Source organism: Dendropsophus ebraccatus, chromosome 4 (assembly GCF_027789765.1).
Source record: "Dendropsophus ebraccatus isolate aDenEbr1 chromosome 4, aDenEbr1.pat, whole genome shotgun sequence".
Taxonomy (NCBI): Eukaryota; Metazoa; Chordata; class Amphibia; order Anura; family Hylidae; genus Dendropsophus; species Dendropsophus ebraccatus.
The window spans coordinates 19,732,964-19,751,311 of NC_091457.1; the positions used below are offsets into that span (position 1 = coordinate 19,732,964).

Consider the following 18,348-nt stretch of genomic DNA (forward strand, 5'->3'; position numbering starts at 1 on the left):
CCAGCCGCCAGTATTCAAACCGAGCGGAGGAAAACTGGGGCTTCGAAGTAAAAAGGTTTGTCCCTGGATCAAAAGGGTACCCAAACCAATGTTTCTGCCCGGTTTCGAACCGGGGACCTTTCGCGTGTTAGGCGAACGTGATGACCACTACACTACAGAAACTCGGCGGAGGCCAACGCAGCTTTCCTCGCGAGCGAACAACACAAGTTTGAAAAAAGGAAGAAAAGTACTTTAAACTGGGGACCATCCCAGGCTGCCCCAAGTCCTGTCAGCTTCCCAATAGTTTCTTACTTGTGGCGATTGGGATGCACACTTAAAAAAACAAAACAAAAAAAAACAAAAAAAAACTGGTTATTTAAGTCACAGCGTGGTGGGATGATGGCCAAAGTGAGCGGACGTGAGAGGGGGATTAGCTCAAATGGTAGAGCGCTCGCTTAGCATGCGAGAGGTAGCGGCATCGATGCCCGCATCCTCCATAACCTTTTGACTTTTTCAAATGCCTTTTCTCATGCCACTCTTTGACAAGCCTAGGAGGTAGGCGAGCAAAGGCCGGCCAAGCCTTCGATAGCTCAGCTGGTAGAGCGGAGGACTGTAGTAAAAACATTAGCAATCCTTAGGTCGCTGGTTCGATTCCGGCTCGAAGGACCTTTTTCTTTGGGGGAGGGAGGCGGGTGCATCCTTTCGTGTTGGACCTTTCGAGCAGCTGAAACACACATTCTGGCTGCGCTCTTCCTCTACTACCTTAAAACACCCTTTTAAGAGAGCTGTGCTCCCAGTCTGAGGAATTTAAAACAGACACCACATCCAAGCTCTCAGTTGGGAGTGCAGCTCAGGCCTGCCAAAGGAGGGCCTTTCGCTGTGCCCTGAAAGCCAAAGAAAATTAGGCCATCGTCCTTGGGTGGACTCGAACCACCAACCTTTCGGTTAACAGCCGAACGCGCTAACCGATTGCGCCACAGAGACACCGTTGCTGCACGCAATTGCTCGAAGCCCCAGCCAGGTCACATGACCTTTGACTCAATAATATCGAAAAAGGAAAACAGCCTCAAGGGGGGGCCCTGGCCTTTAACAAATGGCTATACTTGCTGGCGCATGGTAGCCAGAGGCCACCTATTTCGGCTTCTCTTCCCCGCCTTCCTAACCTCCTGAGCAGCAGCAGAGTGGCGCAGCGGAAGCGTGCTGGGCCCATAACCCAGAGGTCGATGGATCGAAACCATCCTCTGCTAAGAGCTCACTTTTACAAACCCCGCAAGTACAATTCCCCAGAAGTTTCTGCTTAAAATCTAGGAGAGTGGGGGCCGATTCATCAGCCGCCTCTTGCTCGTTGCCAAACACCTGTCTTCAATATCTCCAACAAGACAAACTGGACAAGTATGTGGCTGTGTCTAAAAAGCCTTGTTGCAAGCAAATATCACCTGCTTGCGCAAAGAAGGTTTTGTGTTGCAGTAGTGGGGTAGCCAAAAATTTCTTCCACAAGCACCATGCTTCTGCCCGGTTTCGAAGCCGGAATATTTCACGTGTTGGTGCTTTTGGCTACGTAGTGGGGTAGCCAAAAGGCTGCAAAAGAACTGTGTTTCTGCCCGGTTTCGAACCGGGGACCTTTCGCGTGTGAGGCGAACGTGATAACCGCTACACTACAGAAACCTGCCTGTTGAGACAGGCACCGCTATGGCGAGCCAGCCGCCAGTATTCAAACCGAGCGGAGGAAAACTGGGGCTTCGAAGTAAAAAGGTTTGTCCCTGGATCAAAAGGGTACCCAAACCAATGTTTCTGCCCGGTTTCGAACCGGGGACCTTTCGCGTGTTAGGCGAACGTGATGACCACTACACTACAGAAACTCGGCGGAGGCCAACGCAGCTTTCCTCGCTAGCGAACAACACAAGTTTGAAAAAAGGAAGAAAAGTACTTTAAACTGGGGACCATCCCAGGCTGCCCCAAGTCCTGTCAGCTTCCCAATAGTTTCTTACTTGTGGCGATTGGGATGCACACTTAAAAAAACAAAACAAAAAAAAACAAAAAAAAACTGGTTATTTAAGTCACAGCGTGGTGGGATGATGGCCAAAGTGAGCGGACGTGAGAGGGGGATTAGCTCAAATGGTAGAGCGCTCGCTTAGCATGCGAGAGGTAGCGGGATCGATGCCCGCATCCTCCATAACCTTTTGACTTTTTCAAATGCCTTTTCTCATGCCACTCTTTGACAAGCCTAGGAGGTAGGCGAGCAAAGGCCGGCCAAGCCTTCGATAGCTCAGCTGGTAGAGCGGAGGACTGTAGTAAAAACATTAGCAACCCTTAGGTCGCTGGTTCGATTCCGGCTCGAAGGACCTTTTTCTTTGGGGGGAGGGAGGCGGGTGCATCCTTTCGTGTTGGACCTTTCGAGCAGCTGAAACACACATTCTGGCTGCGCTCTTCCTCTACTACCTTAAAACACCCTTTTAAGAGAGCTGTGCTCCCAGTCTGAGGAATTTAAAACAGACACCACATCCAAGCTCTCAGTTGGGAGTGCAGCTCAGGCCTGCCAAAGGAGGGCCTTTCGCTGTGCCCTGAAAGCCAAAGAAAATTAGGCCATCGTCCCTGGGTGGACTCTGACCACCAACCTTTCGGTTAACAGCCGAACGCGCTAACCGATTGCGCCACAGAGACACCGTTGCTGCACGCAATTGCTCGAAGCCCCAGCCAGGTCACATGACCTTTGACTCAATAATATCGAAAAAGGAAAACAGCCTCAAGGGGGGGCCCTGGCCTTTAACAAATGGCTATACTTGCTGGCGCATGGTAGCCAGAGGCCACCTATTTCGGCTTCTCTTCCCCGCCTTCCTAACCTCCTGAGCAGCAGCAGAGTGGCGCAGCGGAAGCGTGCTGGGCCCATAACCCAGAGGTCGATGGATCGAAACCATCCTCTGCTAAGAGCTCACTTTTACAAACCCCGCAAGTACAATTCCCCAGAAGTTTCTGCTTAAAATCTAGGAGAGTGGGGGCCGATTCATCAGCCGCCTCTTGCTCGTTGCCAAACACCTGTCTTCAATATCTCCAACAAGACAAACTGGACAAGTATGTGGCTGTGTCTAAAAAGCCTTGTTGCAAGCAAATATCACCTGCTTGCGCAAAGAAGGTTTTGTGTTGCACTAGTGGGGTAGCCAAAAATTTCTTCCAGAAGCACCATGCTTCTGCCCGGTTTCGAAGCCGGAATATTTCACGTGTTGGTGCTTTTGGCTACGTAGTGGGGTAGCCAAAAGGCTGCAAAAGAACTGTGTTTCTGCCCGGTTTCGAACCGGGGACCTTTCGCGTGTGAGGCGAACGTGATAACCGCTACACTACAGAAACCTGCCTGTTGAGACAGGCACCGCTATGGCGAGCCAGCCGCCAGTATTCAAACCGAGCGGAGGAAAACTGGGGCTTCGAAGTAAAAAGGTTTGTCCCTGGATCAAAAGGGTACCCAAACCAATGTTTCTGCCCGGTTTCGAACCGGGGACCTTTCGCGTGTTAGGCGAACGTGATGACCACTACACTACAGAAACTCGGCGGAGGCCAACGCAGCTTTCCTCGCGAGCGAACAACACAAGTTTGAAAAAAGGAAGGAAAGTACTTTAAACTGGGGACCATCCCAGGCTGCCCCAAGTCCTGTCAGCTTCCCAATAGTTTCTTACTTGTGGCGATTGGGATGCACACTTAAAAAAACAAAACAAAAAAAAACAAAAAAAAAACTGGTTATTTAAGTCGCAGCGTGGTGGGATGATGGCCAAAGTGAACGGACGTGAGAGGGGGATTAGCTCAAATGGTTAGAGCGCTCGCTTAGCATGCGAGAGGTAGCGGGATCGATGCCCGCATCCTCCATAACCTTTTGACTTTTTCAAATGCCTTTTCTCATGCCACTCTTTGACAAGCCTAGGAGGTAGGCGAGCAAAGGCCGGCCAAGCCTTCGATAGCTCAGCTGGTAGAGCGGAGGACTGTAGTAAAAACATTAGCAATCCTTAGGTCGCTGGTTCGATTCCGGCTCGAAGGACCTTTTTCTTTGGGGGGAGGGAGGCGGGTGCATCCTTTCGTGTTGGACCTTTCGAGCAGCTGAAACACACATTCTGGCTGCGCTCTTCCTCTACTACCTTAAAACACCCTTTTAAGAGAGCTGTGCTCCCAGTCTGAGGAATTTATAACAGACACCACATCCAAGCTCTCAGTTGGGAGTGCAGCTCAGGACTGCCAAAGGAGGGCCTTTCGCTGTGCCCTGAAAGCCAAAGAAAATTAGGCCATCGTCCCTGGGTGGACTCGAACCACCAACCTTTCGGTTAACAGCCGAACGCACTAACCGATTGCGCCACAGAGACACCGTTGCTGCACGCAATTGCTCGAAGCCCCAGCCAGGTCACATGACCTTTGACTCAATAATATCGAAAAAGGAAAACAGCCTCAAGGGGGGGCCCTGGCCTTTAACAAATGGCTATACTTGCTGGCGCATGGTAGCCAGAGGCCACCTATTTCGGCTTCTCTTCCCCGCCTTCCTAACCTCCTGAGCAGCAGCAGAGTGGCGCAGCGGAAGCGTGCTGGGCCCATAACCCAGAGGTCGATGGATCGAAACCATCCTCTGCTAAGAGCTCACTTTTACAAACCCCGCAAGTACAATTCCCCAGAAGTTTCTGCTTAAAATCTAGGAGAGTGGGGGCCGATTCATCAGCCGCCTCTTGCTCGTTGCCAAACACCTGTCTTCAATATCTCCAACAAGACAAACTGGACAAGTATGTGGCTGTGTCTAAAAAGCCTTGTTGCAAGCAAATATCACCTGCTTGCGCAAAGAAGGTTTTGTGTTGCACTAGTGGGGTAGCCAAAAATTTCTTCCAGAAGCACCATGCTTCTGCCCGGTTTCGAAGCCGGAATATTTCACGTGTTGGTGCTTTTGGCTACGTAGTGGGGTAGCCAAAAGGCTGCAAAAGAACTGTGTTTCTGCCCGGTTTCGAACCGGGGACCTTTCGCGTGTGAGGCGAACGTGATAACCGCTACACTACAGAAACCTGCCTGTTGAGACAGGCACCGCTATGGCGAGCCAGCCGCCAGTATTCAAACCGAGCGGAGGAAAACTGGGGCTTCGAAGTAAAAAGGTTTGTCCCTGGATCAAAAGGGTACCCAAACCAATGTTTCTGCCCGGTTTCGAACCGGGGACCTTTCGCGTGTTAGGCGAACGTGATGACCACTACACTACAGAAACTCGGCGGAGGCCAACGCAGCTTTCCTCGCGAGCGAACAACACAAGTTTGAAAAAAGGAAGGAAAGTACTTTAAACTGGGGACCATCCCAGGCTGCCCCAAGTCCTGTCAGCTTCCCAATAGTTTCTTACTTGTGGCGATTGGGATGCACACTTAAAAAAACAAAACAAAAAAAAACAAAAAAAAAACTGGTTATTTAAGTCGCAGCGTGGTGGGATGATGGCCAAAGTGAACGGACGTGAGAGGGGGATTAGCTCAAATGGTAGAGCGCTCGCTTAGCATGCGAGAGGTAGCGGGATCGATGCCCGCATCCTCCATAACCTTTTGACTTTTTCAAATGCCTTTTCTCATGCCACTCTTTGACAAGCCTAGGAGGTAGGCGAGCAAAGGCCGGCCAAGCCTTCGATAGCTCAGCTGGTAGAGCGGAGGACTGTAGTAAAAACATTAGCAATCCTTAGGTCGCTGGTTCGATTCCGGCTCGAAGGACCTTTTTCTTTGGGGGGAGGGAGGCGGGTGCATCCTTTCGTGTTGGACCTTTCGAGCAGCTGAAACACACATTCTGGCTGCGCTCTTCCTCTACTACCTTAAAACACCCTTTTAAGAGAGCTGTGCTCCCAGTCTGAGGAATTTAAAACAGACACCACATCCAAGCTCTCAGTTGGGAGTGCAGCTCAGGCCTGCCAAAGGAGGGCCTTTCGCTGTGCCCTGAAAGCCAAAGAAAATTAGGCCATCGTCCCTGGGTGGACTCGAACCACCAACCTTTCGGTTAACAGCCGAACGCTCTAACCGATTGCGCCACAGAGACACCGTTGCTGCACGCAATTGCTCGAAGCCCCAGCCAGGTCACATGACCTTTGACTCAATAATATCGAAAAAGGAAAACAGCCTCAAGGGGGGGCCCTGGCCTTTAACAAATGGCTATACTTGCTGGCGCATGGTAGCCAGAGGCCACCTATTTCGGCTTCTCTTCCCCGCCTTCCTAACCTCCTGAGCAGCAGCAGAGTGGCGCAGCGGAAGCGTGCTGGGCCCATAACCCAGAGGTCGATGGATCGAAACCATCCTCTGCTAAGAGCTCACTTTTACAAACCCCGCAAGTACAATTCCCCAGAAGTTTCTGCTTAAAATCTAGGAGAGTGGGGGCCGATTCATCAGCCGCCTCTTGCTCGTTGCCAAACACCTGTCTTCAATATCTCCAACAAGACAAACTGGACAAGTATGTGGCTGTGTCTAAAAAGCCTTGTTGCAAGCAAATATCACCTGCTTGCGCAAAGAAGGTTTTGTGTTGCACTAGTGGGGTAGCCAAAAATTTCTTCCAGAAGCACCATGCTTCTGCCCGGTTTCGAAGCCGGAATATTTCACGTGTTGGTGCTTTTGGCTACGTAGTGGGGTAGCCAAAAGGCTGCAAAAGAACTGTGTTTCTGCCCGGTTTCGAACCAGGGACCTTTCGCGTGTGAGGCGAACGTGATAACCGCTACACTACAGAAACCTGCCTGTTGAGACAGGCACCGCTATGGCGAGCCAGCCGCCAGTATTCAAACCGAGCGGAGGAAAACTGGGGCTTCGAAGTAAAAAGGTTTGTCCCTGGATCAAAAGGGTACCCAAACCAATGTTTCTGCCCGGTTTCGAACCGGGGACCTTTCGCGTGTTAGGCGAACGTGATGACCACTACACTACAGAAACTCGGCGGAGGCCAACGCAGCTTTCCTCGCGAGCGAACAACACAAGTTTGAAAAAAGATGGCCAAAGTGAACGGACGTGAGAGGGGGATTAGCTCAAATGGTAGAGCGCTCGCTTAGCATGCGAGAGGTAGCGGGATCGATGCCCGCATCCTCCATAACCTTTTGCCTTTTTCAAATGCCTTTTCTCATGCCACTCTTTGACAAGCCTAGGAGGTAGGCGAGCAAAGGCCGGCCAAGCCTTCGATAGCTCAGCTGGTAGAGCGGAGGACTGTAGTAAAAACATTAGCAATCCTTAGGTCGCTGGTTCGATTCCGGCTCGAAGGACCTTTTTCTTTGGGGGGAGGGAGGCGGGTGCATCCTTTCGTGTTGGACCTTTCGAGCAGCTGAAACACACATTCTGGCTGCGCTCTTCCTCTACTACCTTAAAACACCCTTTTAAGAGAGCTGTGCTCCCAGTCTGAGGAATTTAAAACAGACACCACATCCAAGCTCTCAGTTGGGAGTGCAGCTCAGGCCTGCCAAAGGAGGGCCTTTCGCTGTGCCCTGAAAGCCAAAGAAAATTAGGCCATCGTCCCTGGGTGGACTCGAACCACCAACCTTTCGGTTAACAGCCGAACGCTCTAACCGATTGCGCCACAGAGACACCGTTGCTGCACGCAATTGCTCGAAGCCCCAGCCAGGTCACATGACCTTTGACTCAATAATATCGAAAAAGGAAAACAGCCTCAAGGGGGGGCCCTGGCCTTTAACAAATGGCTATACTTGCTGGCGCATGGTAGCCAGAGGCCACCTATTTCGGCTTCTCTTCCCCGCCTTTCTAACCTCCTGAGCAGCAGCAGAGTGGCGCAGCGGAAGCGTGCTGGGCCCATAACCCAGAGGTCGATGGATCGAAACCATCCTCTGCTAAGAGCTCACTTTTACAAACCCCGCAAGTACAATTCCCCAGAAGTTTCTGCTTAAAATCTAGGAGAGTGGGGGCCGATTCATCAGCCGCCTCTTGCTCGTTGCCAAACACCTGTCTTCAATATCTCCAACAAGACAAACTGGACAAGTATGTGGCTGTGTCTAAAAAGCCTTGTTGCAAGCAAATATCACCTGCTTGCGCAAAGAAGGTTTTGTGTTGCACTAGTGGGGTAGCCAAAAATTTCTTCCAGAAGCACCATGCTTCTGCCCGGTTTCGAAGCCGGAATATTTCACGTGTTGGTGCTTTTGGCTACGTAGTGGGGTAGCCAAAAGGCTGCAAAAGAACTGTGTTTCTGCCCGGTTTCGAACCAGGGACCTTTCGCGTGTGAGGCGAACGTGATAACCGCTACACTACAGAAACCTGCCTGTTGAGACAGGCACCGCTATGGCGAGCCAGCCGCCAGTATTCAAACCGAGCGGAGGAAAACTGGGGCTTCGAAGTAAAAAGGTTTGTCCCTGGATCAAAAGGGTACCCAAACCAATGTTTCTGCCCGGTTTCGAACCGGGGACCTTTCGCGTGTTAGGCGAACGTGATGACCACTACACTACAGAAACTCGGCGGAGGCCAACGCAGCTTTCCTCGCGAGCGAACAACACAAGTTTGAAAAAAGGAAGGAAAGTACTTTAAACTGGGGACCATCCCAGGCTGCCCCAAGTCCTGTCAGCTTCCCAATAGTTTCTTACTTGTGGCGATTGGGATGCACACTTAAAAAAACAAAACAAAAAAAAAACAAAAAAAAAACTGGTTATTTAAGTCGCAGCGTGGTGGGATGATGGCCAAAGTGAACGGACGTGAGAGGGGGATTAGCTCAAATGGTAGAGCGCTCGCTTAGCATGCGAGAGGTAGCGGGATCGATGCCCGCATCCTCCATAACCTTTTGACTTTTTCAAATGCCTTTTCTCATGCCACTCTTTGACAAGCCTAGGAGGTAGGCGAGCAAAGGCCGGCCAAGCCTTCGATAGCTCAGCTGGTAGAGCGGAGGACTGTAGTAAAAACATTAGCAATCCTTAGGTCGCTGGTTCGATTCCGGCTCGAAGGACCTTTTTCTTTGGGGGGAGGGAGGCGGGTGCATCCTTTCGTGTTGGACCTTTCGAGCAGCTGAAACACACATTCTGGCTGCGCTCTTCCTCTACTACCTTAAAACACCCTTTTAAGAGAGCTGTGCTCCCAGTCTGAGGAATTTAAAACAGACACCACATCCAAGCTCTCAGTTGGGAGTGCAGCTCAGGCCTGCCAAAGGAGGGCCTTTCGCTGTGCCCTGAAAGCCAAAGAAAATTAGGCCATCGTCCCTGGGTGGACTCGAACCACCAACCTTTCGGTTAACAGCCGAACGCGCTAACCGATTGCGCCACAGAGACACCGTTGCTGCACGCAATTGCTCGAAGCCCCAGCCAGGTCACATGACCTTTGACTCAATAATATCGAAAAAGGAAAACAGCCTCAAGGGGGGGCCCTGGCCTTTAACAAATGGCTATACTTGCTGGCGCATGGTAGCCAGAGGCCACCTATTTTGGCTTCTCTTCCCCGCCTTCCTAACCTCCTGAGCAGCAGCAGAGTGGCGCAGCGGAAGCGTGCTGGGCCCATAACCCAGAGGTCGATGGATCGAAACCATCCTCTGCTAAGAGCTCACTTTTACAAACCCCGCAAGTACAATTCCCCAGAAGTTTCTGCTTAAAATCTAGGAGAGTGGGGGCCGATTCATCAGCCGCCTCTTGCTCGTTGCCAAACACCTGTCTTCAATATCTCCAACAAGACAAACTGGACAAGTATGTGGCTGTGTCTAAAAAGCCTTGTTGCAAGCAAATATCACCTGCTTGCGCAAAGAAGGTTTTGTGTTGCACTAGTGGGGTAGCCAAAAATTTCTTCCAGAAGCACCATGCTTCTGCCCGGTTTCGAAGCCGGAATATTTCACGTGTTGGTGCTTTTGGCTACGTAGTGGGGTAGCCAAAAGGCTGCAAAAGAACTGTGTTTCTGCCCGGTTTCGAACCGGGGACCTTTTGCGTGTGAGGCGAACGTGATAACCGCTACACTACAGAAACCTGCCTGTTGAGACAGGCACCGCTATGGCGAGCCAGCCGCCAGTATTCAAACCGAGCGGAGGAAAACTGGGGCTTCGAAGTAAAAAGGTTTGTCCCTGGATCAAAAGGGTACCCAAACCAATGTTTCTGCCCGGTTTCGAACCGGGGACCTTTCGCGTGTTAGGCGAACGTGATGACCACTACACTACAGAAACTCGGCGGAGGCCAACGCAGCTTTCCTCGCGAGCGAACAACACAAGTTTGAAAAAAGGAAGGAAAGTACTTTAAACTGGGGACCATCCCAGGCTGCCCCAAGTCCTGTCAGCTTCCCAATAGTTTCTTACTTGTGGCGATTGGGATGCACACGTAAAAAAACAAAACAAAAAAAAACAAAAAAAAAACTGGTTATTTAAGTCGCAGCGTGGTGGGATGATGGCCAAAGTGAACGGACGTGAGAGGGGGATTAGCTCAAATGGTAGAGCGCTCGCTTAGCATGCGAGAGGTAGCGGGATCGATGCCCGCATCCTCCATAACCTTTTGACTTTTTCAAATGCCTTTTCTCATGCCACTCTTTGACAAGCCTAGGAGGTAGGCGAGCAAAGGCCGGCCAAGCCTTCGATAGCTCAGCTGGTAGAGCGGAGGACTGTAGTAAAAACATTAGCAATCCTTAGGTCGCTGGTTCGATTCCGGCTCGAAGGACCTTTTTCTTTGGGGGGAGGGAGGCGGGTGCATCCTTTCGTGTTGGACCTTTCGAGCAGCTGAAACACACATTCTGGCTGCGCTCTTCCTCTACTACCTTAAAACACCCTTTTAAGAGAGCTGTGCTCCCAGTCTGAGGAATTTAAAACAGACACCACATCCAAGCTCTCAGTTGGGAGTGCAGCTCAGGCCTGCCAAAGGAGGGCCTTTCGCTGTGCCCTGAAAGCCAAAGAAAATTAGGCCATTGTCCCTGGGTGGACTCGAACCACCAACCTTTCGGTTAACAGCCGAACGCGCTAACCGATTGCGCCACAGAGACACCGTTGCTGCACGCAATTGCTCGAAGCCCCAGCCAGGTCACATGACCTTTGACTCAATAATATCGAAAAAGGAAAACAGCCTCAAGGGGGGGCCCTGGCCTTTAACAAATGGCTATACTTGCTGGCGCATGGTAGCCAGAGGCCACCTATTTCGGCTTCTCTTCCCCGCCTTCCTAACCTCCTGAGCAGCAGCAGAGTGGCGCAGCGGAAGCGTGCTGGGCCCATAACCCAGAGGTCGATGGATCGAAACCATCCTCTGCTAAGAGCTCACTTTTACAAACCCCGCAAGTACAATTCCCCAGAAGTTTCTGCTTAAAATCTAGGAGAGTGGGGGCCGATTCATCAGCCGCCTCTTGCTCGTTGCCAAACACCTGTCTTCAATATCTCCAACAAGACAAACTGGACAAGTATGTGGCTGTGTCTAAAAAGCCTTGTTGCAAGCAAATATCACCTGCTTGCGCAAAGAAGGTTTTGTGTTGCACTAGTGGGGTAGCCAAAAATTTCTTCCAGAAGCACCATGCTTCTGCCCGGTTTCGAAGCCGGAATATTTCACGTGTTGGTGCTTTTGGCTACGTAGTGGGGTAGCCAAAAGGCTGCAAAAGAACTGTGTTTCTGCCCGGTTTCGAACCGGGGACCTTTCGCGTGTGAGGCGAACGTGATAACCGCTACACTACAGAAACCTGCCTGTTGAGACAGGCACCGCTATGGCGAGCCAGCCGCCAGTATTCAAACCGAGCGGAGGAAAACTGGGGCTTCGAAGTAAAAAGGTTTGTCCCTGGATCAAAAGGGTACCCAAACCAATGTTTCTGCCCGGTTTCGAACCGGGGACCTTTCGCGTGTTAGGCGAACGTGATGACCACTACACTACAGAAACTCGGCGGAGGCCAACGCAGCTTTCCTCGCGAGCGAACAACACAAGTTTGAAAAAAGGAAGGAAAGTACTTTAAACTGGGGACCATCCCAGGCTGCCCCAAGTCCTGTCAGCTTCCCAATAGTTTCTTACTTGTGGCGATTGGGATGCACACTTAAAAAAACAAAACAAAAAAAAACAAAAAAAAAACTGGTTATTTAAGTCGCAGCGTGGTGGGATGATGGCCAAAGTGAACGGACGTGAGAGGGGGATTAGCTCAAATGGTAGAGCGCTCGCTTAGCATGCGAGAGGTAGTGGGATCGATGCCCGCATCCTCCATAACCTTTTGACTTTTTCAAATGCCTTTTCTCATGCCACTCTTTGACAAGCCTAGGAGGTAGGCGAGCAAAGGCCGTCCAAGCCTTCGATAGCTCAGCTGGTAGAGCGGAGGACTGTAGTAAAAACATTAGCAATCCTTAGGTCGCTGGTTCGATTCCGGCTCGAAGGACCTTTTTCTTTGGGGGGAGGGAGGCGGGTGCATCCTTTCGTGTTGGACCTTTCGAGCAGCTGAAACACACATTCTGGCTGCGCTCTTCCTCTACTACCTTAAAACACCCTTTTAAGAGAGCTGTGCTCCCAGTCTGAGGAATTTAAAACAGACACCACATCCAAGCTCTCAGTTGGGAGTGCAGCTCAGGCCTGCCAAAGGAGGGCCTTTCGCTGTGCCCTGAAAGCCAAAGAAAATTAGGCCATCGTCCCTGGGTGGACTCGAACCACCAAACTTTCGGTTAACAGCCGAACGCGCTAACCGATTGCGCCACAGAGACACCGTTGCTGCACGCAATTGCTCGAAGCCCCAGCCAGGTCACATGACCTTTGACTCAATAATATCGAAAAAGGAAAACAGCCTCAAGGGGGGGCCCTGGCCTTTAACAAATGGCTATACTTGCTGGCGCATGGTAGCCAGAGGCCACCTATTTCGGCTTCTCTTCCCCGCCTTCCTAACCTCCTGAGCAGCAGCAGAGTGGCGCAGCGGAAGCGTGCTGGGCCCATAACCCAGAGGTCGATGGATCGAAACCATCCTCTGCTAAGAGCTCACTTTTACAAACCCCGCAAGTACAATTCCCCAGAAGTTTCTGCTTAAAATCTAGGAGAGTGGGGGCCGATTCATCAGCCGCCTCTTGCTCGTTGCCAAACACCTGTCTTCAATATCTCCAACAAGACAAACTGGACAAGTATGTGGCTGTGTCTAAAAAGCCTTGTTGCAAGCAAATATCACCTGCTTGCGCAAAGAAGGTTTTGTGTTGCACTAGTGGGGTAGCCAAAAATTTCTTCCAGAAGCACCATGCTTCTGCCCGGTTTCGAAGCCGGAATATTTCACGTGTTGGTGCTTTTGGCTACGTAGTGGGGTAGCCAAAAGGCTGCAAAAGAACTGTGTTTCTGCCCGGTTTCGAACCGGGGACCTTTCGCGTGTGAGGCGAACGTGATAACCGCTACACTACAGAAACCTGCCTGTTGAGACAGGCACCGCTATGGCGAGCCAGCCGCCAGTATTCAAACCGAGCGGAGGAAAACTGGGGCTTCGAAGTAAAAAGGTTTGTCCCTGGATCAAAAGGGTACCCAAACCAATGTTTCTGCCCGGTTTCGAACCGGGGACCTATCGCGTGTTAGGCGAACGTGATGACCACTACACTACAGAAACTCGGCGGAGGCCAACGCAGCTTTCCTCGCGAAGCGAACAACACAAGTTTGAAAAAAGGAAGGAAAGTACTTTAAACTGGGGACCATCCCAGGCTGCCCCAAGTCCTGTCAGCTTCCCAATAGTTTCTTACTTGTGGCGATTGGGATGCACACGTAAAAAAACAAAACAAAAAAAAACAAAAAAAAAACTGGTTATTTAAGTCGCAGCGTGGTGGGATGATGGCCAAAGTGAACGGACGTGAGAGGGGGATTAGCTCAAATGGTAGAGCGCTCGCTTAGCATGCGAGAGGTAGCGGGATCGATGCCCGCATCCTCCATAACCTTTGACTTTTTCAAATGCCTTTTCTCATGCCACTCTTTGACAAGCCTAGGAGGTAGGCGAGCAAAGGCCGGCCAAGCCTTCGATAGCTCAGCTGGTAGAGCGGAGGACTGTAGTAAAAACATTAGCAATCCTTAGGTCGCTGGTTCGATTCCGGCTCGAAGGACCTTTTTCTTTGGGGGGAGGGAGGCGGGTGCATCCTTTCGTGTTGGACCTTTCGAGCAGCTGAAACACACATTCTGGCTGCGCTCTTCCTCTACTACCTTAAAACACCCTTTTAAGAGAGCTGTGCTCCCAGTCTGAGGAATTTAAAACAGACACCACATCCAAGCTCTCAGTTGGGAGTGCAGCTCAGGCCTGCCAAAGGAGGGCCTTTCGCTGTGCCCTGAAAGCCAAAGAAAATTAGGCCATCGTCCCTGGGTGGACTCGAACCACCAACCTTTCGGTTAACAGCCGAACGCGCTAACCGATTGCGCCACAGAGACACCGTTGCTGCACGCAATTGCTCGAAGCCCCAGCCAGGTCACATGACCTTTGACTCAATAATATCGAAAAAGGAAAACAGCCTCAAGGGGGGGCCCTGGCCTTTAACAAATGGCTATACTTGCTGGCGCATGGTAGCCAGAGGCCACCTATTTCGGCTTCTCTTCCCCGCCTTCCTAACCTCCTGAGCAGCAGCAGAGTGGCGCAGCGGAAGCGTGCTGGGCCCATAACCCAGAGGTCGATGGATCGAAACCATCCTCTGCTAAGAGCTCACTTTTACAAACCCCGCAAGTACAATTCCCCAGAAGTTTCTGCTTAAAATCTAGGAGAGTGGGGGCCGATTCATCAGCCGCCTCTTGCTCGTTGCCAAACACCTGTCTTCAATATCTCCAACAAGACAAACTGGACAAGTATGTGGCTGTGTCTAAAAAGCCTTGTTGCAAGCAAATATCACCTGCTTGCGCAAAGAAGGTTTTGTGTTGCACTAGTGGGGTAGCCAAAAATTTCTTCCAGAAGCACCATGCTTCTGCCCGGTTTCGAAGCCGGAATATTTCACGTGTTGGTGCTTTTGGCTACGTAGTGGGGTAGCCAAAAGGCTGCAAAAGAACTGTGTTTCTGCCCGGTTTCGAACCGGGGACCTTTCGCGTGTGAGGCGAACGTGATAACCGCTACACTACAGAAACCTGCCTGTTGAGACAGGCACCGCTATGGCGAGCCAGCCGCCAGTATTCAAACCGAGCGGAGGAAAACTGGGGCTTCGAAGTAAAAAGGTTTGTCCCTGGATCAAAAGGGTACCCAAACCAATGTTTCTGCCCCTTTTCGAACCGGGGACCTTTCGCGTGTTAGGCGAACGTGATGACCACTACACTACAGAAACTCGGCGGAGGCCAACGCAGCTTTCCTCGCGAGCGAACAACACAAGTTTGAAAAAAGGAAGGAAAGTACTTTAAACTGGGGACCATCCCAGGCTGCCCCAAGTCCTGTCAGCTTCCCAATAGTTTCTTACTTGTGGCGATTGGGATGCACACTTAAAAAAACAAAACAAAAAAAAAACTGGTTATTTAAGTCACAGCGTGGTGGGATGATGGCCAAAGTGAACGGACGTGAGAGGGGGATTAGCTCAAATGGTAGAGCGCTCGCTTAGCATGCGAGAGGTAGCGGGATCGATGCCCGCATCCTCCATAACCTTTTGACTTTTTCAAATGCCTTTTCTCATGCCACTCTTTGACAAGCCTAGGAGGTAGGCGAGCAAAGGCCGGCCAAGCCTTCGATAGCTCAGCTGGTAGAGCGGAGGACTGTAGTAAAAACATTAGCAATCCTTAGGTCGCTGGTTCGATTCCGGCTCGAAGGACCTTTTTCTTTGGGGGGAGGGAGGCGGGTGCATCCTTTCGTGTTGGACCTTTCGAGCAGCTGAAACACACATTCTGGCTGCGCTCTTCCTCTACTACCTTAAAACACCCTTTTAAGAGAGCTGTGCTCCCAGTCTGAGGAATTTAAAACAGACACCACATCCAAGCTCTCAGTTGGGAGTGCAGCTCAGGCCTGCCAAAGGAGGGCCTTTCGCTGTGCCCTGAAAGCCAAAGAAAATTAGGCCATCGTCCCTGGGTGGACTCGAACCACCAACCTTTCGGTTAACAGCCGAACGCGCTAACCGATTGCGCCACAGAGACACCGTTGCTGCACGCAATTGCTCGAAGCCCCAGCCAGGTCACATGACCTTTGACTCAATAATATCGAAAAAGGAAAACAGCCTCAAGGGGGGGCCCTGGCCTTTAACAAATGGCTATACTTGCTGGCGCATGGTAGCCAGAGGCCACCTATTTCGGCTTCTCTTCCCCGCCTTCCTAACCTCCTGAGCAGCAGCAGAGTGGCGCAGCGGAAGCGTGCTGGGCCCATAACCCAGAGGTCGATGGATCGAAACCATCCTCTGCTAAGAGCTCACTTTTACAAACCCCGCAAGTACAATTCCCCAGAAGTTTCTGCTTAAAATCTAGGAGAGTGGGGGCCGATTCATCAGCCGCCTCTTGCTCGTTGCCAAACACCTGTCTTCAATATCTCCAACAAGACAAACTGGACAAGTATGTGGCTGTGTCTAAAAAGCCTTGTTGCAAGCAAATATCACCTGCTTGCGCAAAGAAGGTTTTGTGTTGCACTAGTGGGGTAGCCAAAAATTTCTTCCAGAAGCACCATGCTTCTGCCCGGTTTCGAAGCCGGAATATTTCACGTGTTGGTGCTTTTGGCTACGTAGTGGGGTAGCCAAATGGCTGCAAAAGAACTGTGTTTCTGCCCGGTTTCGAACCGGGGACCTTTCGCGTGTGAGGCGAACGTGATAACCGCTACACTACAGAAACCTGCCTGTTGAGACAGGCACCGCTATGGCGAGCCAGCCGCCAGTATTCAAACCGAGCGGAGGAAAACTGGGGCTTCGAAGTAAAAAGGTTTGTCCCTGGATCAAAAGGGTACCCAAACCAATGTTTCTGCCCGGTTTCGAACCGGGGACCTTTCGCGTGTTAGGCGAACGTGATGACCACTACACTACAGAAACTCGGCGGAGGCCAACGCAGCTTTCCTCGCGAGCGAACAACACAAGTTTGAAAAAAGGAAGGAAAGTACTTTAAACTGGGGACCATCCCAGGCTGCCCCAAGTCCTGTCAGCTTCCCAATAGTTTCTTACTTGTGGCGATTGGGATGCACACTTAAAAAAACAAAACAAAAAAAAAACAAAAAAAAACTGGTTATTTAAGTCACAGCGTGGTGGGATGATGGCCAAAGTGAACGGACGTGAGAGGGGGATTAGCTCAAATGGTAGAGCGCTCGCTTAGCATGCGAGAGGTAGCGGGATCGATGCCCGCATCCTCCATAACCTTTTGACTTTTTCAAATGCCTTTTCTCATGCCACTCTTTGACAAGCCTAGGAGGTAGGCGAGCAAAGGCCGGCCAAGCCTTCGATAGCTCAGCTGGTAGAGCGGAGGACTGTAGTAAAAACATTAGCAATCCTTAGGTCGCTGGTTCGATTCCGGCTCGAAGGACCTTTTTCTTTGGGGGGAGGGAGGCGGGTGCATCCTTTCGTGTTGGACCTTTCGAGCAGCTGAAACACACATTCTGGCTGCGCTCTTCCTCTACTACCTTAAAACACCCTTTTAAGAGAGCTGTGCTCCCAGTCTGAGGAATTTAAAACAGACACCACATCCAAGCTCTCAGTTGGGAGTGCAGCTCAGGCCTGCCAAAGGAGGGCCTTTCGCTGTGCCCTGAAAGCCAAAGAAAATTAGGCCATCGTCCCTGGGTGGACTCGAACCACCAACCTTTCGGTTAACAGCCGAACGCGCTAACCGATTGCGCCACAGAGACACCGTTGCTGCACGCAATTGCTCGAAGCCCCCAGCCAGGTCACATGACCTTTGACTCAATAATATCGAAAAAGGAAAACAGCCTCAAGGGGGGGGCCCTGGCCTTTAACAAATGGCTATACTTGCTGGCGCATGGTAGCCAGAGGCCACCTATTTCGGCTTCTCTTCCCGCCTTCCTAACCTCCTGAGCAGCAGCAGAGTGGCGCAGCGGAAGCGTGCTGGGCCCATAACCCAGAGGTCGATGGATCGAAACCATCCTCTGCTAAGAGCTCACTTTTACAAACCCCGCAAGTACAATTCCCCAGAAGTTTCTGCTTAAAATCTAGGAGAGTGGGGGCCGATTCATCAGCCGCCTCTTGCTCGTTGCCAAACACCTGTCTTCAATATCTCCAACAAGACAAACTGGACAAGTATGTGGCTGTGTCTAAAAAGCCTTGTTGCAAGCAAATATCACCTGCTTGCGCAAAGAAGGTTTTGTGTTGCACTAGTGGGGTAGCCAAAAATTTCTTCCAGAAGCACCATGCTTCTGCCCGGTTTCGAAGCCGGAATATTTCACGTGTTGGTGCTTTTGGCTACGTAGTGGGGTAGCCAAAAGGCTGCAAAAGAACTGTGTTTCTGCCCGGTTTCGAACCGGGGACCTTTCGCGTGTGAGGCGAACGTGATAACCGCTACACTACAGAAACCTGCCTGTTGAGACAGGCACCGCTATGGCGAGCCAGCCGCCAGTATTCAAACCGAGCGGAGGAAAACTGGGGCTTCGAAGTAAAAAGGTTTGT

At 51.1% G+C, this 18,348-nt stretch overlaps 65 non-coding genes across 65 annotated transcripts; 32 read left to right on the forward strand and 33 right to left on the reverse strand.

Annotated features, from left to right (window-relative positions):
• Positions 1–89: 89 nt before the first annotated feature.
• TRNAV-AAC (transfer RNA valine (anticodon AAC)) lies at positions 90–162 on the reverse strand. The gene has a single exon. It is a non-coding gene; the product is annotated as a tRNA-Val (tRNA).
• A 396-nt stretch (positions 163–558) lies between these two features.
• TRNAY-GUA (transfer RNA tyrosine (anticodon GUA)) lies at positions 559–645 on the forward strand. Its single transcript is given in 2 exon segments — positions 559–595; positions 610–645. It is a non-coding gene; the product is annotated as a tRNA-Tyr (tRNA).
• Positions 646–889: 244 nt separating this feature from the next.
• TRNAN-GUU (transfer RNA asparagine (anticodon GUU)) lies at positions 890–963 on the reverse strand. Its single transcript has one exon. It is a non-coding gene; the product is annotated as a tRNA-Asn (tRNA).
• Positions 964–1,154: 191 nt separating this feature from the next.
• TRNAM-CAU (transfer RNA methionine (anticodon CAU)) lies at positions 1,155–1,226 on the forward strand. Its single transcript has one exon. It is a non-coding gene; the product is annotated as a tRNA-Met (tRNA).
• Positions 1,227–1,571: 345 nt separating this feature from the next.
• On the reverse strand, positions 1,572–1,644 carry TRNAV-CAC (transfer RNA valine (anticodon CAC)). Its single transcript has one exon. It is a non-coding gene; the product is annotated as a tRNA-Val (tRNA).
• A 121-nt stretch (positions 1,645–1,765) lies between these two features.
• Positions 1,766–1,838, reverse strand: TRNAV-AAC (transfer RNA valine (anticodon AAC)). Its single transcript has one exon. It is a non-coding gene; the product is annotated as a tRNA-Val (tRNA).
• A 241-nt stretch (positions 1,839–2,079) lies between these two features.
• On the forward strand, positions 2,080–2,152 carry TRNAA-AGC (transfer RNA alanine (anticodon AGC)). The gene has a single exon. It is a non-coding gene; the product is annotated as a tRNA-Ala (tRNA).
• Positions 2,153–2,234: 82 nt separating this feature from the next.
• Positions 2,235–2,321, forward strand: TRNAY-GUA (transfer RNA tyrosine (anticodon GUA)). The gene is given in 2 exon segments: positions 2,235–2,271; positions 2,286–2,321. It is a non-coding gene; the product is annotated as a tRNA-Tyr (tRNA).
• Positions 2,322–2,566: 245 nt separating this feature from the next.
• TRNAN-GUU (transfer RNA asparagine (anticodon GUU)) lies at positions 2,567–2,640 on the reverse strand. The gene has a single exon. It is a non-coding gene; the product is annotated as a tRNA-Asn (tRNA).
• A 191-nt stretch (positions 2,641–2,831) lies between these two features.
• On the forward strand, positions 2,832–2,903 carry TRNAM-CAU (transfer RNA methionine (anticodon CAU)). Its single transcript has one exon. It is a non-coding gene; the product is annotated as a tRNA-Met (tRNA).
• A 345-nt stretch (positions 2,904–3,248) lies between these two features.
• On the reverse strand, positions 3,249–3,321 carry TRNAV-CAC (transfer RNA valine (anticodon CAC)). The gene has a single exon. It is a non-coding gene; the product is annotated as a tRNA-Val (tRNA).
• A 121-nt stretch (positions 3,322–3,442) lies between these two features.
• Positions 3,443–3,515, reverse strand: TRNAV-AAC (transfer RNA valine (anticodon AAC)). The gene has a single exon. It is a non-coding gene; the product is annotated as a tRNA-Val (tRNA).
• A 242-nt stretch (positions 3,516–3,757) lies between these two features.
• Positions 3,758–3,831, forward strand: TRNAA-AGC (transfer RNA alanine (anticodon AGC)). Its single transcript has one exon. It is a non-coding gene; the product is annotated as a tRNA-Ala (tRNA).
• Positions 3,832–3,913: 82 nt separating this feature from the next.
• TRNAY-GUA (transfer RNA tyrosine (anticodon GUA)) lies at positions 3,914–4,000 on the forward strand. Its single transcript is given in 2 exon segments — positions 3,914–3,950; positions 3,965–4,000. It is a non-coding gene; the product is annotated as a tRNA-Tyr (tRNA).
• Positions 4,001–4,245: 245 nt separating this feature from the next.
• TRNAN-GUU (transfer RNA asparagine (anticodon GUU)) lies at positions 4,246–4,319 on the reverse strand. The gene has a single exon. It is a non-coding gene; the product is annotated as a tRNA-Asn (tRNA).
• A 191-nt stretch (positions 4,320–4,510) lies between these two features.
• TRNAM-CAU (transfer RNA methionine (anticodon CAU)) lies at positions 4,511–4,582 on the forward strand. The gene has a single exon. It is a non-coding gene; the product is annotated as a tRNA-Met (tRNA).
• Positions 4,583–4,927: 345 nt separating this feature from the next.
• TRNAV-CAC (transfer RNA valine (anticodon CAC)) lies at positions 4,928–5,000 on the reverse strand. The gene has a single exon. It is a non-coding gene; the product is annotated as a tRNA-Val (tRNA).
• A 121-nt stretch (positions 5,001–5,121) lies between these two features.
• Positions 5,122–5,194, reverse strand: TRNAV-AAC (transfer RNA valine (anticodon AAC)). Its single transcript has one exon. It is a non-coding gene; the product is annotated as a tRNA-Val (tRNA).
• Positions 5,195–5,436: 242 nt separating this feature from the next.
• On the forward strand, positions 5,437–5,509 carry TRNAA-AGC (transfer RNA alanine (anticodon AGC)). Its single transcript has one exon. It is a non-coding gene; the product is annotated as a tRNA-Ala (tRNA).
• An 82-nt stretch (positions 5,510–5,591) lies between these two features.
• Positions 5,592–5,678, forward strand: TRNAY-GUA (transfer RNA tyrosine (anticodon GUA)). The gene is given in 2 exon segments: positions 5,592–5,628; positions 5,643–5,678. It is a non-coding gene; the product is annotated as a tRNA-Tyr (tRNA).
• Positions 5,679–5,923: 245 nt separating this feature from the next.
• TRNAN-GUU (transfer RNA asparagine (anticodon GUU)) lies at positions 5,924–5,997 on the reverse strand. The gene has a single exon. It is a non-coding gene; the product is annotated as a tRNA-Asn (tRNA).
• A 191-nt stretch (positions 5,998–6,188) lies between these two features.
• TRNAM-CAU (transfer RNA methionine (anticodon CAU)) lies at positions 6,189–6,260 on the forward strand. Its single transcript has one exon. It is a non-coding gene; the product is annotated as a tRNA-Met (tRNA).
• Positions 6,261–6,605: 345 nt separating this feature from the next.
• On the reverse strand, positions 6,606–6,678 carry TRNAV-CAC (transfer RNA valine (anticodon CAC)). The gene has a single exon. It is a non-coding gene; the product is annotated as a tRNA-Val (tRNA).
• A 121-nt stretch (positions 6,679–6,799) lies between these two features.
• TRNAV-AAC (transfer RNA valine (anticodon AAC)) lies at positions 6,800–6,872 on the reverse strand. Its single transcript has one exon. It is a non-coding gene; the product is annotated as a tRNA-Val (tRNA).
• An 81-nt stretch (positions 6,873–6,953) lies between these two features.
• On the forward strand, positions 6,954–7,026 carry TRNAA-AGC (transfer RNA alanine (anticodon AGC)). The gene has a single exon. It is a non-coding gene; the product is annotated as a tRNA-Ala (tRNA).
• Positions 7,027–7,108: 82 nt separating this feature from the next.
• Positions 7,109–7,195, forward strand: TRNAY-GUA (transfer RNA tyrosine (anticodon GUA)). Its single transcript is given in 2 exon segments — positions 7,109–7,145; positions 7,160–7,195. It is a non-coding gene; the product is annotated as a tRNA-Tyr (tRNA).
• A 245-nt stretch (positions 7,196–7,440) lies between these two features.
• Positions 7,441–7,514, reverse strand: TRNAN-GUU (transfer RNA asparagine (anticodon GUU)). The gene has a single exon. It is a non-coding gene; the product is annotated as a tRNA-Asn (tRNA).
• A 191-nt stretch (positions 7,515–7,705) lies between these two features.
• TRNAM-CAU (transfer RNA methionine (anticodon CAU)) lies at positions 7,706–7,777 on the forward strand. Its single transcript has one exon. It is a non-coding gene; the product is annotated as a tRNA-Met (tRNA).
• A 345-nt stretch (positions 7,778–8,122) lies between these two features.
• Positions 8,123–8,195, reverse strand: TRNAV-CAC (transfer RNA valine (anticodon CAC)). The gene has a single exon. It is a non-coding gene; the product is annotated as a tRNA-Val (tRNA).
• A 121-nt stretch (positions 8,196–8,316) lies between these two features.
• TRNAV-AAC (transfer RNA valine (anticodon AAC)) lies at positions 8,317–8,389 on the reverse strand. Its single transcript has one exon. It is a non-coding gene; the product is annotated as a tRNA-Val (tRNA).
• A 243-nt stretch (positions 8,390–8,632) lies between these two features.
• On the forward strand, positions 8,633–8,705 carry TRNAA-AGC (transfer RNA alanine (anticodon AGC)). Its single transcript has one exon. It is a non-coding gene; the product is annotated as a tRNA-Ala (tRNA).
• Positions 8,706–8,787: 82 nt separating this feature from the next.
• Positions 8,788–8,874, forward strand: TRNAY-GUA (transfer RNA tyrosine (anticodon GUA)). The gene is given in 2 exon segments: positions 8,788–8,824; positions 8,839–8,874. It is a non-coding gene; the product is annotated as a tRNA-Tyr (tRNA).
• Positions 8,875–9,119: 245 nt separating this feature from the next.
• On the reverse strand, positions 9,120–9,193 carry TRNAN-GUU (transfer RNA asparagine (anticodon GUU)). Its single transcript has one exon. It is a non-coding gene; the product is annotated as a tRNA-Asn (tRNA).
• Positions 9,194–9,384: 191 nt separating this feature from the next.
• TRNAM-CAU (transfer RNA methionine (anticodon CAU)) lies at positions 9,385–9,456 on the forward strand. The gene has a single exon. It is a non-coding gene; the product is annotated as a tRNA-Met (tRNA).
• A 345-nt stretch (positions 9,457–9,801) lies between these two features.
• TRNAV-CAC (transfer RNA valine (anticodon CAC)) lies at positions 9,802–9,874 on the reverse strand. The gene has a single exon. It is a non-coding gene; the product is annotated as a tRNA-Val (tRNA).
• Positions 9,875–9,995: 121 nt separating this feature from the next.
• Positions 9,996–10,068, reverse strand: TRNAV-AAC (transfer RNA valine (anticodon AAC)). Its single transcript has one exon. It is a non-coding gene; the product is annotated as a tRNA-Val (tRNA).
• A 242-nt stretch (positions 10,069–10,310) lies between these two features.
• On the forward strand, positions 10,311–10,383 carry TRNAA-AGC (transfer RNA alanine (anticodon AGC)). The gene has a single exon. It is a non-coding gene; the product is annotated as a tRNA-Ala (tRNA).
• An 82-nt stretch (positions 10,384–10,465) lies between these two features.
• TRNAY-GUA (transfer RNA tyrosine (anticodon GUA)) lies at positions 10,466–10,552 on the forward strand. The gene is given in 2 exon segments: positions 10,466–10,502; positions 10,517–10,552. It is a non-coding gene; the product is annotated as a tRNA-Tyr (tRNA).
• Positions 10,553–10,797: 245 nt separating this feature from the next.
• Positions 10,798–10,871, reverse strand: TRNAN-GUU (transfer RNA asparagine (anticodon GUU)). Its single transcript has one exon. It is a non-coding gene; the product is annotated as a tRNA-Asn (tRNA).
• Positions 10,872–11,062: 191 nt separating this feature from the next.
• On the forward strand, positions 11,063–11,134 carry TRNAM-CAU (transfer RNA methionine (anticodon CAU)). The gene has a single exon. It is a non-coding gene; the product is annotated as a tRNA-Met (tRNA).
• A 345-nt stretch (positions 11,135–11,479) lies between these two features.
• Positions 11,480–11,552, reverse strand: TRNAV-CAC (transfer RNA valine (anticodon CAC)). Its single transcript has one exon. It is a non-coding gene; the product is annotated as a tRNA-Val (tRNA).
• A 121-nt stretch (positions 11,553–11,673) lies between these two features.
• On the reverse strand, positions 11,674–11,746 carry TRNAV-AAC (transfer RNA valine (anticodon AAC)). The gene has a single exon. It is a non-coding gene; the product is annotated as a tRNA-Val (tRNA).
• Positions 11,747–11,988: 242 nt separating this feature from the next.
• On the forward strand, positions 11,989–12,061 carry TRNAA-AGC (transfer RNA alanine (anticodon AGC)). Its single transcript has one exon. It is a non-coding gene; the product is annotated as a tRNA-Ala (tRNA).
• An 82-nt stretch (positions 12,062–12,143) lies between these two features.
• Positions 12,144–12,230, forward strand: TRNAY-GUA (transfer RNA tyrosine (anticodon GUA)). The gene is given in 2 exon segments: positions 12,144–12,180; positions 12,195–12,230. It is a non-coding gene; the product is annotated as a tRNA-Tyr (tRNA).
• A 245-nt stretch (positions 12,231–12,475) lies between these two features.
• Positions 12,476–12,549, reverse strand: TRNAN-GUU (transfer RNA asparagine (anticodon GUU)). Its single transcript has one exon. It is a non-coding gene; the product is annotated as a tRNA-Asn (tRNA).
• A 191-nt stretch (positions 12,550–12,740) lies between these two features.
• Positions 12,741–12,812, forward strand: TRNAM-CAU (transfer RNA methionine (anticodon CAU)). The gene has a single exon. It is a non-coding gene; the product is annotated as a tRNA-Met (tRNA).
• A 345-nt stretch (positions 12,813–13,157) lies between these two features.
• Positions 13,158–13,230, reverse strand: TRNAV-CAC (transfer RNA valine (anticodon CAC)). The gene has a single exon. It is a non-coding gene; the product is annotated as a tRNA-Val (tRNA).
• Positions 13,231–13,351: 121 nt separating this feature from the next.
• TRNAV-AAC (transfer RNA valine (anticodon AAC)) lies at positions 13,352–13,424 on the reverse strand. Its single transcript has one exon. It is a non-coding gene; the product is annotated as a tRNA-Val (tRNA).
• A 243-nt stretch (positions 13,425–13,667) lies between these two features.
• Positions 13,668–13,740, forward strand: TRNAA-AGC (transfer RNA alanine (anticodon AGC)). Its single transcript has one exon. It is a non-coding gene; the product is annotated as a tRNA-Ala (tRNA).
• Positions 13,741–13,821: 81 nt separating this feature from the next.
• TRNAY-GUA (transfer RNA tyrosine (anticodon GUA)) lies at positions 13,822–13,908 on the forward strand. Its single transcript is given in 2 exon segments — positions 13,822–13,858; positions 13,873–13,908. It is a non-coding gene; the product is annotated as a tRNA-Tyr (tRNA).
• A 245-nt stretch (positions 13,909–14,153) lies between these two features.
• On the reverse strand, positions 14,154–14,227 carry TRNAN-GUU (transfer RNA asparagine (anticodon GUU)). The gene has a single exon. It is a non-coding gene; the product is annotated as a tRNA-Asn (tRNA).
• Positions 14,228–14,418: 191 nt separating this feature from the next.
• TRNAM-CAU (transfer RNA methionine (anticodon CAU)) lies at positions 14,419–14,490 on the forward strand. Its single transcript has one exon. It is a non-coding gene; the product is annotated as a tRNA-Met (tRNA).
• Positions 14,491–14,835: 345 nt separating this feature from the next.
• TRNAV-CAC (transfer RNA valine (anticodon CAC)) lies at positions 14,836–14,908 on the reverse strand. Its single transcript has one exon. It is a non-coding gene; the product is annotated as a tRNA-Val (tRNA).
• A 121-nt stretch (positions 14,909–15,029) lies between these two features.
• On the reverse strand, positions 15,030–15,102 carry TRNAV-AAC (transfer RNA valine (anticodon AAC)). The gene has a single exon. It is a non-coding gene; the product is annotated as a tRNA-Val (tRNA).
• A 232-nt stretch (positions 15,103–15,334) lies between these two features.
• Positions 15,335–15,407, forward strand: TRNAA-AGC (transfer RNA alanine (anticodon AGC)). The gene has a single exon. It is a non-coding gene; the product is annotated as a tRNA-Ala (tRNA).
• An 82-nt stretch (positions 15,408–15,489) lies between these two features.
• TRNAY-GUA (transfer RNA tyrosine (anticodon GUA)) lies at positions 15,490–15,576 on the forward strand. The gene is given in 2 exon segments: positions 15,490–15,526; positions 15,541–15,576. It is a non-coding gene; the product is annotated as a tRNA-Tyr (tRNA).
• Positions 15,577–15,821: 245 nt separating this feature from the next.
• On the reverse strand, positions 15,822–15,895 carry TRNAN-GUU (transfer RNA asparagine (anticodon GUU)). Its single transcript has one exon. It is a non-coding gene; the product is annotated as a tRNA-Asn (tRNA).
• Positions 15,896–16,086: 191 nt separating this feature from the next.
• TRNAM-CAU (transfer RNA methionine (anticodon CAU)) lies at positions 16,087–16,158 on the forward strand. Its single transcript has one exon. It is a non-coding gene; the product is annotated as a tRNA-Met (tRNA).
• A 345-nt stretch (positions 16,159–16,503) lies between these two features.
• TRNAV-CAC (transfer RNA valine (anticodon CAC)) lies at positions 16,504–16,576 on the reverse strand. Its single transcript has one exon. It is a non-coding gene; the product is annotated as a tRNA-Val (tRNA).
• A 121-nt stretch (positions 16,577–16,697) lies between these two features.
• TRNAV-AAC (transfer RNA valine (anticodon AAC)) lies at positions 16,698–16,770 on the reverse strand. The gene has a single exon. It is a non-coding gene; the product is annotated as a tRNA-Val (tRNA).
• Positions 16,771–17,012: 242 nt separating this feature from the next.
• TRNAA-AGC (transfer RNA alanine (anticodon AGC)) lies at positions 17,013–17,085 on the forward strand. The gene has a single exon. It is a non-coding gene; the product is annotated as a tRNA-Ala (tRNA).
• An 82-nt stretch (positions 17,086–17,167) lies between these two features.
• TRNAY-GUA (transfer RNA tyrosine (anticodon GUA)) lies at positions 17,168–17,254 on the forward strand. The gene is given in 2 exon segments: positions 17,168–17,204; positions 17,219–17,254. It is a non-coding gene; the product is annotated as a tRNA-Tyr (tRNA).
• Positions 17,255–17,499: 245 nt separating this feature from the next.
• TRNAN-GUU (transfer RNA asparagine (anticodon GUU)) lies at positions 17,500–17,573 on the reverse strand. The gene has a single exon. It is a non-coding gene; the product is annotated as a tRNA-Asn (tRNA).
• Positions 17,574–17,765: 192 nt separating this feature from the next.
• On the forward strand, positions 17,766–17,837 carry TRNAM-CAU (transfer RNA methionine (anticodon CAU)). Its single transcript has one exon. It is a non-coding gene; the product is annotated as a tRNA-Met (tRNA).
• Positions 17,838–18,182: 345 nt separating this feature from the next.
• On the reverse strand, positions 18,183–18,255 carry TRNAV-CAC (transfer RNA valine (anticodon CAC)). The gene has a single exon. It is a non-coding gene; the product is annotated as a tRNA-Val (tRNA).
• Between the last annotated feature and the right edge of the window lie 93 nt (positions 18,256–18,348).